This window comes from Lichenostomus cassidix, chromosome 7 (genome assembly GCF_008360975.1).
Source record: "Lichenostomus cassidix isolate B80296 chromosome 7, HeHo_3.0, whole genome shotgun sequence".
Lineage (NCBI taxonomy): Eukaryota > Metazoa > Chordata > Aves > Passeriformes > Meliphagidae > Lichenostomus > Lichenostomus cassidix.
The window spans coordinates 9,366,305-9,378,603 of NC_139488.1; the positions used below are offsets into that span (position 1 = coordinate 9,366,305).

General features: G+C 38.5%; 1 protein-coding gene across 2 annotated transcripts in view; it reads left to right on the top strand.

The window, feature by feature from the left end:
* The first annotated feature begins 618 nt into the window (after window positions 1–618).
* The window catches only part of SLC39A10 (solute carrier family 39 member 10), a 56,037-nt gene continuing 44,356 nt past the window's right edge, over window positions 619–12,299 (top strand). The window contains exon 1 of one of the 2 annotated variants that reach the window (XM_085066063.1): window positions 619–725. The gene's annotated coding sequence lies outside the window, so the exon portion shown is untranslated. Of the gene's footprint in view, window positions 726–10,144; window positions 10,215–12,299 lie in introns of those variants that run through there. The other variant, XM_085066061.1, reaches the window with a different exon arrangement.

The following is a 12,299-nucleotide window of genomic DNA, read 5'->3' on the forward strand; positions in this document are numbered from 1 at the left end:
GTGCATATTTAGCACAGCAAAATGCATGTGTCTAAAATTAGCTTGCAGTGTTGAAGCAGCTTATTAAGACAGACATATATTTGATGGATATTAAGTATCTCGGATATGTTTATCATAGTAATTCTGTTTATCATGCTAATTCTATTTAGTTAAATGTGCAGTTTTTCCAGCAGATACACAAAGAATATTAGTATCGCATCTGAGCAAAGTACCTGTAATTAGTTCCTGTCAAAACTGACGTAAAAGCAACAGGAAAGATATTAACTCTCTTAATTTGTTGATAGTTGATGTTCTATTGTCTGATGCAAGAAAAAAAAAAAGGAAATAATTTACTACTACTGTAATGTAATTTCTGTAGCACAGAAATTACCTCCCAATTACATAACCGTGTCCGTTGCACACTTTGGTGCCCTTTGTTTGCAAACCGTCTCAGGGGAATCCACTAAGCCACTACTGGCAGTCAGAAGCAGGGATTTTACGTAGTTTTCGTGACAAGATTTTTCCCAAAAGTGCCCTGTTTCATGGTCAGTTCCTGGTAGCAGCATCATGTAAACATCCTTCACATGTTTTAGACCTCCTTCTTCATAAAGTCTTGTCCCAGTAGCTTTCTGTGGCACTGCTGTGGATGGAGAGGCTTAGGAAATGCTTTACATCTATTAGAGTAAAATCTCTAGTCTCTTTTCTCTCCCTATGAAGACAGAGTCCAGTCATCTCCAGGATAGGCAGTAAGTATAGTAGGATATTTAATTTCTTTCTGTTATCCTTCCTGAGCAGACAGCAGGTTACCAGACAATGAAATGGTGATACATAATAAACTTCTACAGAATTCTTAAGGAAGTTGCAGCTGCAGAATAATATTTGAGTTTGCTCCTAAATCCTTAACTCTAAGGATGTAGGTGCAAACCCAAGGATTAAAAATTTGCTTACTTTATTAAATCAGGAGTTACAAGAAATCAAGTAGCTTGTCCTGTCCCACAGACTGTGAAATATCAGGGAGAGCAAAGAAAGAGAAGTAATCCTTCCATCTGTGAAGAGAAGCAATAAACATGGAAATACAGGCTCATACTTTTAGATTAAAACTTGCTGTGGGCATAAACTACCCTTCCAGGAAATTGGTTCGCGAGTGGGAAACATGCTATCAGATGTAATAATGATATATGGGACCACCTCTTGTATGAATTCAAAAGTGCTGTAAGTTTTGCAACATCTTCACTTGGGAGAGTTGGGTGTTAAAGGTCTAAGCAGAGCTTTATGAGGTGGTGTGAAAGCCTGTTGCACTCTGGATGCACTCAGCAGTTGGATGAACAGCATGTGGCTTGCTACCAGTGTGTGCCGTTTACTTTGTAACTAGGAAACTTGGTAAGTAAAGACCTGCTGGATGATTGGAAAAAAAAAGAGTAGGCATGTATGGAATAAGAAGAATATAGCTGGATCAGCTATAGTGTGTGAGCAGTAATGAATGAGAGAAATGCTGTTAGTCTGCTCATTGCCAGCCTTTAATGACACACCATGACTGCTTTTCCCATCATTCATGTATAGAGTGTTAATGGCATATTTTCAGAAGCAGCTCCAAAAGAAATAAATTACATCACTTCCTCTTGAATAGCTCTTTAGGGTTGGTTTAGACATTAAACTGCTTAATTGTAAGGTGAAAGTCATAGAGCAGAAGTTTAAATAGTTGTCCAAGTGGATTCACCAAATGCCTGCATTTTAAAAAGTTTATCATAAATTTGTTACATTCTAATCAGGCAAAGAACGTTTTTAAATGTGTATAAAAGTGGTTTTTAATTTAAATGAAGAAATGTGTTATATAATTGAAAATTTCATTTGCCAGTGGTGGATCATCTGTAGCTAAAATCAAGCAAGGGTTAGGGCTGCCACCTCAAGTCAGACACCAAATCCATGGGTGGCAAGATCATAGTGTCCCCCAAAAACAATTTTTGGAGGGTAAAGGCTCAGGGAGCAAAAGTGATAGTCTTCACATATGCACTTCTACAAAATGCTGCAGTGTTTGATTTCATGTAAGGTCTGATCTTGGACAAACTGCAGATAAACTGAACTATGCAACTAAATCAGACTGGCAGGCTGCATATGCACATGAACTATCAGGTTGCATGACAAGCTTTGTGAAAAAGCATCAGACTGGGTCTTGAATTGCTTGAAAGGAAAGGGTGTTTTACATCACAGCAGGTTAAAACTTTAGTTAGGCTTCTGGAGCACCATTAGCATAATCTGATTATTGTCTAGGCTGGTGATGGTTGCTCCTGGATAGGCCTAAACAAAATTAACATTTTGAAAGCATAAAGGAGTGCTCAGTGGGAGGCAGGAGGAATTCTGAAGTTATTTGGGACTGAATGAATATTACTAAATAATCGATCCTGATAAATTTTAAGAAGTCTCTTGCCTTTTCAGATTTCTTCTTAAGGTTTCAAATACTGCTTAACCTTTCACTCTATCAAATTTGTTCTTTTAAGATCATTGCACTTGTTCAATTAACAAAACTTATCTATGGCCATTAAATTCTTTCAAAGGAAAGGCATGAGTTATACTCCTTCCTTCTAAAGGAAATTAAAATTTACTGTCAAAAAGCCAGAGTGAAAATGACTGTCAAAAATTCTATATTGTGTTTTCAGTTGTGCATCTCTCCTGGTGCGTAACTTATTGGGATTTTTTTGTGCTTCTAATTTCAATCTCCATGCTTAGGCATTGCAATGCTCATCTTAATTCTTGCTAACATAGTTTAATTATTTGCATTCATTTACACGTCTTGTTCCTCAGACCAGTAGAAATTATATTTCTAATTAAGTGTGTCTAACTGAAAAACTCCTAAAAGTGGGCTTTTAGGTCCATACAGGAAAACTACTAAAAATCAAATACTGTAATTTTTTTGAATACCAGATTATTACCAATTCTATCTGGTATTTTATATCTAGGTATTATATGTAGGTTTTGCATTTCTCATCACTGGTTTTTAAGTCACTTTCACTCCCTCTGCATAGGGTTTGAGTAGCACCAGAAATGGCAGTGTGCCATTCTTTTTTTTATCTCATCATTTATAATACAGTTAATGTTAAATTGAAACATCAAGTTAATGTTCTTAATATGATCCTTTAGACATCACTGAAAGAGAGCTCTAGAATAATATTTTTTCCTTTACATTCCTGCCAGTTAAGGCTCAGTTTTCCATTCTGATTATGGTGAAAAGACATCTCTGAGATTTTATTCAGGTTGAAGGGCCTGTCTGCTCAAAGCTATGACTTTGCAAGGGCACCCCGTTCTGTGTCACACAATAAATGTGACACATAATAGGGACATCAGACTTCCTGCATGTCAGCTGCAGTAGGATACCACAGACTTCCAGACAAAAGCCAACCATGTATGAAAATCTTCACACAATTATATGTATCTGCAATAAATGCATGTGAGAAGGAGCCCTGAAAGCATTGACTATGAATGGGACCAATATGCCGAAGTGTTCGTTCTTTAAAAAAAGGTTCTATCTAGGACCTGAAGACTCCTGGAAAGCATAAAAGTATCATTGGCCAGATCATCTCACACCAGTAGATATTCCAGGGGATCTCCATGTATGTCACACTTGAATTTTAAGACTGTTAGAGAGTTTGCCATTGCTTAGATAATTGTCTATTGCTAAAGCAACTTCTTAGACTTTTCCCCAGAAACGTAAGAGTGAGAGAAATCTAGGATCTGGGATCTTAATCTACTCAAAGCCTAAATGTTGGGAAGAGGGACTTATGAATGACAAATAGTCAGAACTGCTTTCCAAGAGCTTCAGGGTATTATAGAGTGTGGATATTGCTGAAACTGAAGATGATCTCTCACAACCTGTGTCCCTTCAAAAATAGTTAAGTCTCTCAGATTTGCTACTTCAATGTTCTCAAACACTTCAGGCATTCTTCCAGCTCAGCAATGCATTTTGAATTTTCCCTAAAATACTGCTTCAACATATTGCCCATCCACCTTGGCAAAGGGGAAGGTGGGGGCAGAAATCTTTTTGACACTGCCAATTCCTTTAGGCACCTGACTCAAGTGACACTTGTATGTTGCAGATTAGGTTCCATTTTCCATTTCAGGTCAAACCTTTTATTTTCTACTATTAAAGCACTAAACATATAATTATGTGCATTTTCCACCTCTTTAATTTTGTTTGAAACTGATTCTGACCCTTTGATTTTAATTACCCTGAGAACGATCTTGAACTACATTTTAAAACCCTTTGAGAAGCAGATCCATGTCATAGATCTTAACTGTGTTTTTCAATTTGAGGATTTCTGCTGTCCAGTCTTGAGATATATTTCAACTGCATCCTGAAATTGAGGTTTGTAGTTACATACACCCACTCACACCTCCCACCCCCACCAAGCCTATCTCTAGAGCAGTATCTTCAATTAATAAGAACCCAGTTCCAGTGGAGTAGATAGTAGACAGTTATCCCTTCAATCCTCTCGGGAGAGAATTGAGGGCAAGGCAGTGCAACTGGTTTGGAACATTAGTTATTCACTTTGTGCCTTTCTTTTATTCTGACTTTCAAATCCATACCCATCAGTATAAACAAATGGGGCTCAAAAGAGCAATTAGATTAGCAGAATTTCAAAACTCATAGCTTTTTATTACTGTATCTGTCTTCTCTTGGCCAAGAAAAATCATTATTATAATTCCATCTGGATAAAGGATGCTTACCACCTCCTCAACGATTTGTTCACTGTTGTCTCCATTGGTATGCATTCCCATACCCTTCTCCAATCTCTTACCACTGGTTGCTAGCTCTGAGGAAAACAGCAAGAGGCAAGACTAAGGGGAGAGTTAAATTAGCCCTTTCACACTTTCACACACCACCTCCATGAAATCTGCACCTGAATAAAAGTCTTCAGTAGCCAGAAGGGATGATAGAAGTAAAACTATAGCTCGAGAGAAGCAAATCTCTGGCTGACTCCTCAGATGAAGGACATTAAAGATATTCCCTGCAATGCTGTTCTAAATCCATTCCCTCTTACTGCAGACCTAATGCTACTCAATCCATATAGCTCTGGCATAATTATTGGCTTAACCTTAAACCATCCTCTCTCATAGAAAAGAAGAAAGCACCTTGCCTCTGCACAGATGAGGTGTCAACTCTCCGCAGTGAAGCGCTACTCCTGTTACTGCAAGGAGAAACCTCATGCAGATAGTGGAATTAAGCTGGTCTAAAAATACATCCAGCATCTTCTCTTTAACAGAGAATGACAGATCACCTCTGGGATTAAAAATGCAGCTTTGCTGCCTGAAAGGGTTTTTCTTGTTCCTGTATTTCATTCTGTGTCAAAAAATTCACCTCTAAGCTTAGAGCTGGTTATATGAATAAATGTTCTGAATAAAGAAATAGAAGAAAATATCATCATTAATTTTAGCTAAAATGAGGAATCCTAAAACAAACCAGTTACTCCCACAAAAGATACCACACTCTGGAAAGAACATGGTAATTCGTGCTTGACAATACAAAGCACAATGCATGTATTTTCCAGATTTATACCAGGTATTTTATGAGGCTATAATTTATTTTCAGCTTATTGATCATTCTAATCATCTGATAAAATCCCAATCTTCTAATAAAAAACAACCTGATCATAAGAGAAGTGTCAATCACTGGAGACAGAATCTATGAACAAGCTGAGCGTTCTGTACCTAATTAGGTTTGGCTGAGCTAACTGCCCTCTGAACATATCTTCCTGTGCTTCAGCTAGAAAACCATCCTCAGGGCACAGCCAGTTTTCTGTTCCCACTGTACTCCTTAATACAGTAAAATTCCACCTCTGACCCCAATAAATATTTTATTTTCTTAATTGCAAGATGCTTGCTTCTTTCTTCTGCAAGACCACTTACCCTGATTCCATCTCTGCATTAAATGTTTTTAGATTTGGGCATTTCTATGGAGTTAGATATATAGATATATATTAGAGAGAGATATAGAGATATATATGTGAACATATGATATATGTATGATTATATCACATGAACATCAGCAAAAGAAGGTAAAGCAAAGAGGCAATGCATCAAGGCAAACAGTACATGATTTCTGGAATAGCTTTGCTTCATACTTTTCTGCAACAGCTTCTGGCAGTTGGAAGCAATCAAACACAAACACCTTGCTGCTTACAACAAAATAAATCCAGAAATTTTCTGTGATGGCTTAAAGAAGCTAAAAACTAAAAAAAATTTCATGAAGGAGTGAGAGGGAAGGGAACCTTTCTTCCTATACAAAGATTCTATGTGAAAGAAAGCAAGCCATGACTCTTAATGATAGCTGAGCATAACTGCTTCATTGTAGATGTTCGGTTTACCTCTTCTATTTTTCTCTGCCATTGTCATCCAAAAAATCTCTCGTGAAACAAAACTAACATTGAAGCTTATTTCAGAGCTGACTGAAGTGAGCATATTGATTTTAGTAGATTTTGCATCAGCTTCATGGTATACATTTCGCATCCAGCCACGTAATATTTGGAATATTTCTCTGCATAGTAGAAGGTCCTAAATGTTGCCATCAAATAGAGAAGTAAACACTGTCATCTTGGTCCATACTAAATTCAGGGTGTGTGCAGCACTTTAAAAAAGCAGATTTGTTATGTTGTTATGGTGGTTGTTAGGGTGTCACATACTTGGAAGAAATCAAGGTGTTGTTTTGGTTGGTAGGTTTTTTTATGTGTGTGCAGTGTACCTAAAGAAATAAATATGGCTTTCAAAACGCCTGGCTTCTAGCATGTAGGATTTTTCTGGAAATGGCAGAATTTGCTAAATACCTAAATGCTTAGTAGTCTCACAGCTGAAAACATTCATCATCTCCTCCCCCTACCCTACCATTCACACAAACACCAGCCTGATGTCATGCCATGCTCTGCCTTACTTGGTGTATGGTCACAACCACATTTTTCAGTAATGACTGTGACATGCAAAGGGCATGATTCAGCAAGACTAAAGCATGTGCCTCACTAGTAGCACATTTACATTCCTATAGGTTTGAAAGGAGCTACTAAGCAACTGACTGAGGTAAATATTTGCCTGTGTAAAGCCAGCAAAATGCTTTAAACTTTTGAATTAGAGTCTGATAAAGGATAAGTAATGTGCTCCTTTATAAACTTGTTTTATCATCGTTTTCAGGGAAAAAATTAAACCAAGTGGACTTCCTTTGGGTTCATTAGGTGACGACTGAAAATTATTGTTTCAGGGTAATAGTAACCTTTAGAAATCTTTTTTCCACGTTCTCTTGGAATTTCACCAGCCACAGGCACAATGGGGGGTGGAGGGAGGAAAGTCTTACATCCCATTGTCTCCACAGGACTCCCTGTTCCCCACTGAACACCAGTGTCAATTTTTCCGAACAGCTTTGTCTTTCTGCCAAAGATAATGTACATGTTTGGGTTGTATGCGTAAAGATGAAAACCGTGTCACTCATATGGCTTGCTTGTTTTTTAGGTATTTCAGTAATCATTCCTTCCCTGTAGTTTGTGGATTCTTTGCAGTACTTAAAGCTAAATTGTACTAAATCCTAGCTTCAAACATCTCAACAAAGTAGTAGAGCTATAGGTATCAAAATGGTGTACATCAGCTTTTTCATACTTTTTTTAATTATTATTTTTTTAATATCAGTGTGGAAGTAAGTTCTCTAAAAAAACATCTATCTGTCAGCTTTTTTTTTTGTGGAAGGCTTCTGGTGGGTGGTTTTGCTCCTCCTAGAACGTGACAAAGTGAAATGAAAGGAAAAAATTTCTGCCTCCTTTCCAAACTTATCTTAACAACACTTTTTCCGAAAACAGAAGAGAGTTCAAGACTATAAAAATATTATTGCTAAATTTTAATCCCCTGAAAATAAGGTCACGCTAAAGGAAACAAAGTCCATTGAGGAGAAGTTGTTTTTATTAAGGCATTAACTTCAGTGGTGCTGGAAAAGGCTGCTCCAGTGTAGGTTCACTATGCAAATGTCAAATGGGAAAATGTTCTCAAGCTGTTTCTTCCTGCATAGTTATTGAAGGATAAAACTTAATTCTGGGAAGATTACTCCTCACCAGTATCTCATGAAGTAAATGCATATATATAGTATGTCATCTGTGTCAGCAGGGCTTGGCTGGCTGAGAGAGACACTGTGTGATAGCAGTCAGTGGTGAGAGACTTCAAGTGCCTGCAGTGAGAAGAGTGACTGGGCAGTGAGGAGAAGGAGTTTTACCTTAACTCTTATATTTTAGCCCTTACCAGCAACAGATTTTTCTTACTCACTCCTCTGTACTTGTTACTATTCAGTTACCATTCCACCTTGGCAAGCACTGCCACAGAGGAACCATCTGCACTGCTTTAGGTACCATGTTTCCTGTCCTTCAAAAACACTTCAAACGACCTTGTGCTTGGCCTTGTTGAGCCTCCTGAAGTTCAGATGGCCCAACCTCTCCAGCCTGTCCATGTCCCTCTGGATGGCATCCCTTCCCTCCAATGTGTCAACCACTCCACACAGCTCAGTGTCGTTGGCAAATCTGCTGAGGGTGCACTCCATCCCACTGCCCGTGTCACCAATGTTAGAAAGTGCCAACAACAGCAACCCCTGAGGAACATCCCTCATCGCTGATCTCCACCTGGACATTGAGCTGTTGACTCTGAGTGTGACCATCTAACCAATCCATTATCCACCAAGTGATCCATCCACCAAATCCACGTCTTCCCACCTTGGAGAAAAGGGATGTCATGAAGGACAGTGTCAAGTGCTTTGCACAACTCCAGGCAGATGAGGGCATTTGCTCTTCTCTTATCCATCAACAACTGTGACCTTATGACAGCAGGCACTTGTCAGGTATGATTTGCCCTTAGTGAAGCCAGGTCGTCAGGCTGTCATCACTGTCCTCCTTAGCATAGTTCAGGAGAATCTGCTCCATGATCTTGCCAGGCACTCAGGTGAGACCGACTGATCTGTAGCTTATATTCTTTTGAAGAATACACTGTCAGGAAAGGACATGGAAATCCTGTCCCCAGAAGAAGCAGAATTGCTGTCCTGGTTTTCTGCAACTGGAAACCAGAATGTCTCTTTGGGGCCTCTGCCCAGGTGAGACTGTACACTTAAGTCATGTTAGGAAAAAGGTCAGTTGCTTTTGCAGGTTCTTGAAAATACAAACTGTCTTATAAAGACTGAATCATCTCATGGTTAGTGGTAGTACAAGGTTGATGGTTGGACTGGATGATCTCAAAGGCCTCTTCTAACCTTGATGATTCCGTGATTCTGTAATCTCTGAAAAGCTTTCTGTGACAAAGTTATTTTCACTGTACTTGTCAGACTTCAGGAACGCAAATTTTCTGAGGACAAGAGAGCAGAGTTGTGTGTTGTCTTTAGAAAGCATTATAACCTATAATCCAAAATGGTTGGGTCATTTTACAGGTGGTTCCAGCCAAAGGGCTAAACATGAGCCATAACAAGACAGAAAGCTCTGAGATATGTCAGGAAGACACAACTGTTGTGGTGCAATGAACAGACAAAGAAGTTTGGGAGGCAATTCCATCTGTCTTTGCCAAACACTTGAAGTCCTGTTCTTTCCTCCTCATCCAGCTTTCTCAATGACTGCTGATCAGGTTATATTAGAATGAAGACTGACTCTGTCCTTTGCCCTCAGGAGATCACTGATTTTTGAAATGAATGCAGTTTCTGTGCTGTTTTGCAGTACAACACAAGTGGCATTAAAAAATGGAAAGTGTTGCAGTAATATTGACCCACCCCACCCTCCCCTAAAAAAAAATCACTTTTTTCTACCTTTTAGATTACAATTAAACTACCAGCAATAACCTCTGAAAAATTGTCTTCTGCTGCTTGTCTGTTCACAGTAACTGGGGCTTGTACACTGCAAACCTCTCAGTGCTCAACATTCAAAGGTTTTGTGCAGCAATTTGAAGTGTCCTCTTGTGAAAACAGCAACTATGGTTTTATAACTAGAGCACTACCATAATATTGTTTTTACTAACTCAAGGTTCAAGTTCAATACAATAATAAATAACAAAACCCTGTTCAAACAGCTCTTTAAAAATACAGTAGTTTAAAAAAGAAACTGCACAGATAGCAACTCTTCCTGTTTAGGGAAATGACTAAAGGCCATGCAGTCTCTCCCTCCTGTAAATGAGGAAGAGGAGAAAGAGAGAAATGACAAGGATCAGACACTGCTGTCCTGAATGATGGAGCTGACACTCAACATCGTGTAAGTGGCCTGATCTGATCTGTAATGTGTGCATGCTGCTCTCAAGAAGGGGGTGCCTGCAGGACTTTCAGGCACTGGCAGTTTATTTTCTGATTCTCTGTTTTTAGAAGCTGCATAACCACGTCTATTTTTCATCTAATTAGTGATAGCTGTGATACTGTTAATATCTTCTGAGATAATGGGGCCAAAATCTGTATACTTCTCTGAGGGTAAGAAGAGCACATTACCTTAAAACCAAAGCCCCTTGGAAAAACTGGAACAAATTCTTGTCATTCTTACACTATGAAATTGACACATCCCATAATATAAATAATGCTATCCCAGAATTACACTGTCCAAAATAAGTACTTTTCTGGCATCTGAGATAAACTTAAGTAAAACTCTGTGGGCTGTTTCTGGATTGAGAATTTCCTAGAATTTGGCAATGAGGCAGCCCAACCCAGGTACATGTGAGCTGGAGAGCCCCAAGCAGTCTCTTTTCAAGCACCTGGCTTACCTAAAATAGTCCCATTTCAAGCTTCCTTGCAAATCATTAGTAAATACTGACTTTAGTTTTAGCTTCTGTCTATCTTTAAGAAGCAATATCTTGAAGCTCCTGCATACCATTTCCTTCTTTCCATTACGTGTATTGATTTGCCAAAGGATATTATATTGCGCTTTGGAGACTTATTGTCAGAATTTTAGTAAACTGGAAATGTAACAAATTATAGGCTTTCAACTTCAGACTGCATTTGCAATTAATCCAGTGGATTTCTCTCATCTAACAATTAATAGAAAACTAATTTGAAAATGCAAATGAAATTAACAGTGTTTACCCACCTACAAAGATTTACACTAAACTGCCTGCAAAATATAGGAAAATGTGATTCTCTGAAGTAAATACTGTTCAAAGTGAGGTTATGATTCTCTGAACTGTTTTAAGGTACTGGGTGTAGGTAACTATGTAAGTGGCCTGACAGCCAAAAGCTACTGTGAGACTGCTTTCAGTGAGAGCCACCACCCACTCACTTTAATGAATTAACAGGGTGAAGCCCCGCACGGGTGATTTTTTTTTTCTTTTGAAAAATATCTAAGGAACCTCAGCAGGAAATCATACAGATAGACTCTTCTTATGTTTAGAGAAAGCTACCTGTTGGAAGCAGTTCCATAGCTCTTGAGAGATGGCACCATGATTAAATGAAAAAATAAGTATCAGTTCACTCACAAGTCCTTTAATTTTTCCCCTATCTGTCCAAAAGGCAGTAGTATTTGGGGATTTTTTTCAATTAATTTATAGCCTTAAATTACATCACTGAATGCTTGTGGTACATTTTGGTATACATTCAATAATTGTTAGAATAATTCAATAACTGTTAAAAAGAACAAACTCCATTTGCTGTTCAACATTTGATTTTAAATATTCTTGGGATGCTCTGCTTAACCAAGAAAAGGCATGAACTCATATGTTTTTCTTGGAGAAGTGCACAATAATTTCATTAGAACTACCACAGAAGTTCATGCAATTTTACCCTTTGCATATATGGGAATGATTTTTTATTTATATTTATGAGAAGAGTGGTAAGAAATAAAAGGAAAGGCTATCTGAGAGGCATGGAAAGACACTAATAGTGCAAGTGAAATCAAGCATTTTCAAATGTAACTTTTTTTTTCCTTTTCAATTTCAGTGCTGACAAAACTAGCATTGAGTTTGTCTCAGGGTGATTTTCTTTCCCTGAGCTTGTGAGTTCATTTTCTTGGATGACATATCCATGGATGGACAGACTGAATGTCAGTCCAACATCTCAGCAAAGTTAGTCCAGCCCAACCACTGCAGAAACACTTTATTTTCTCTCTGCCTGCTTATTGGCATTCCCATCCTTGAGTCTCCTCAGAGCTCTCAATGCTCTAATACGTGGCAAATCCATCACCTGCTGTGTCAGCACAGACACATGGCCACATCCCCTCTGTCACGAGCAGCCTCCTTAGTCCCATGCTTGAGAAAATGCTTCAAAACCTCTCTTCCTTTTCTAACAAACAACGGGAAGTATTCATCCCTGTAACAGACTATTCTGCTGCTCTAGCTTGCTCTCAGAGGAGTTACTCCTG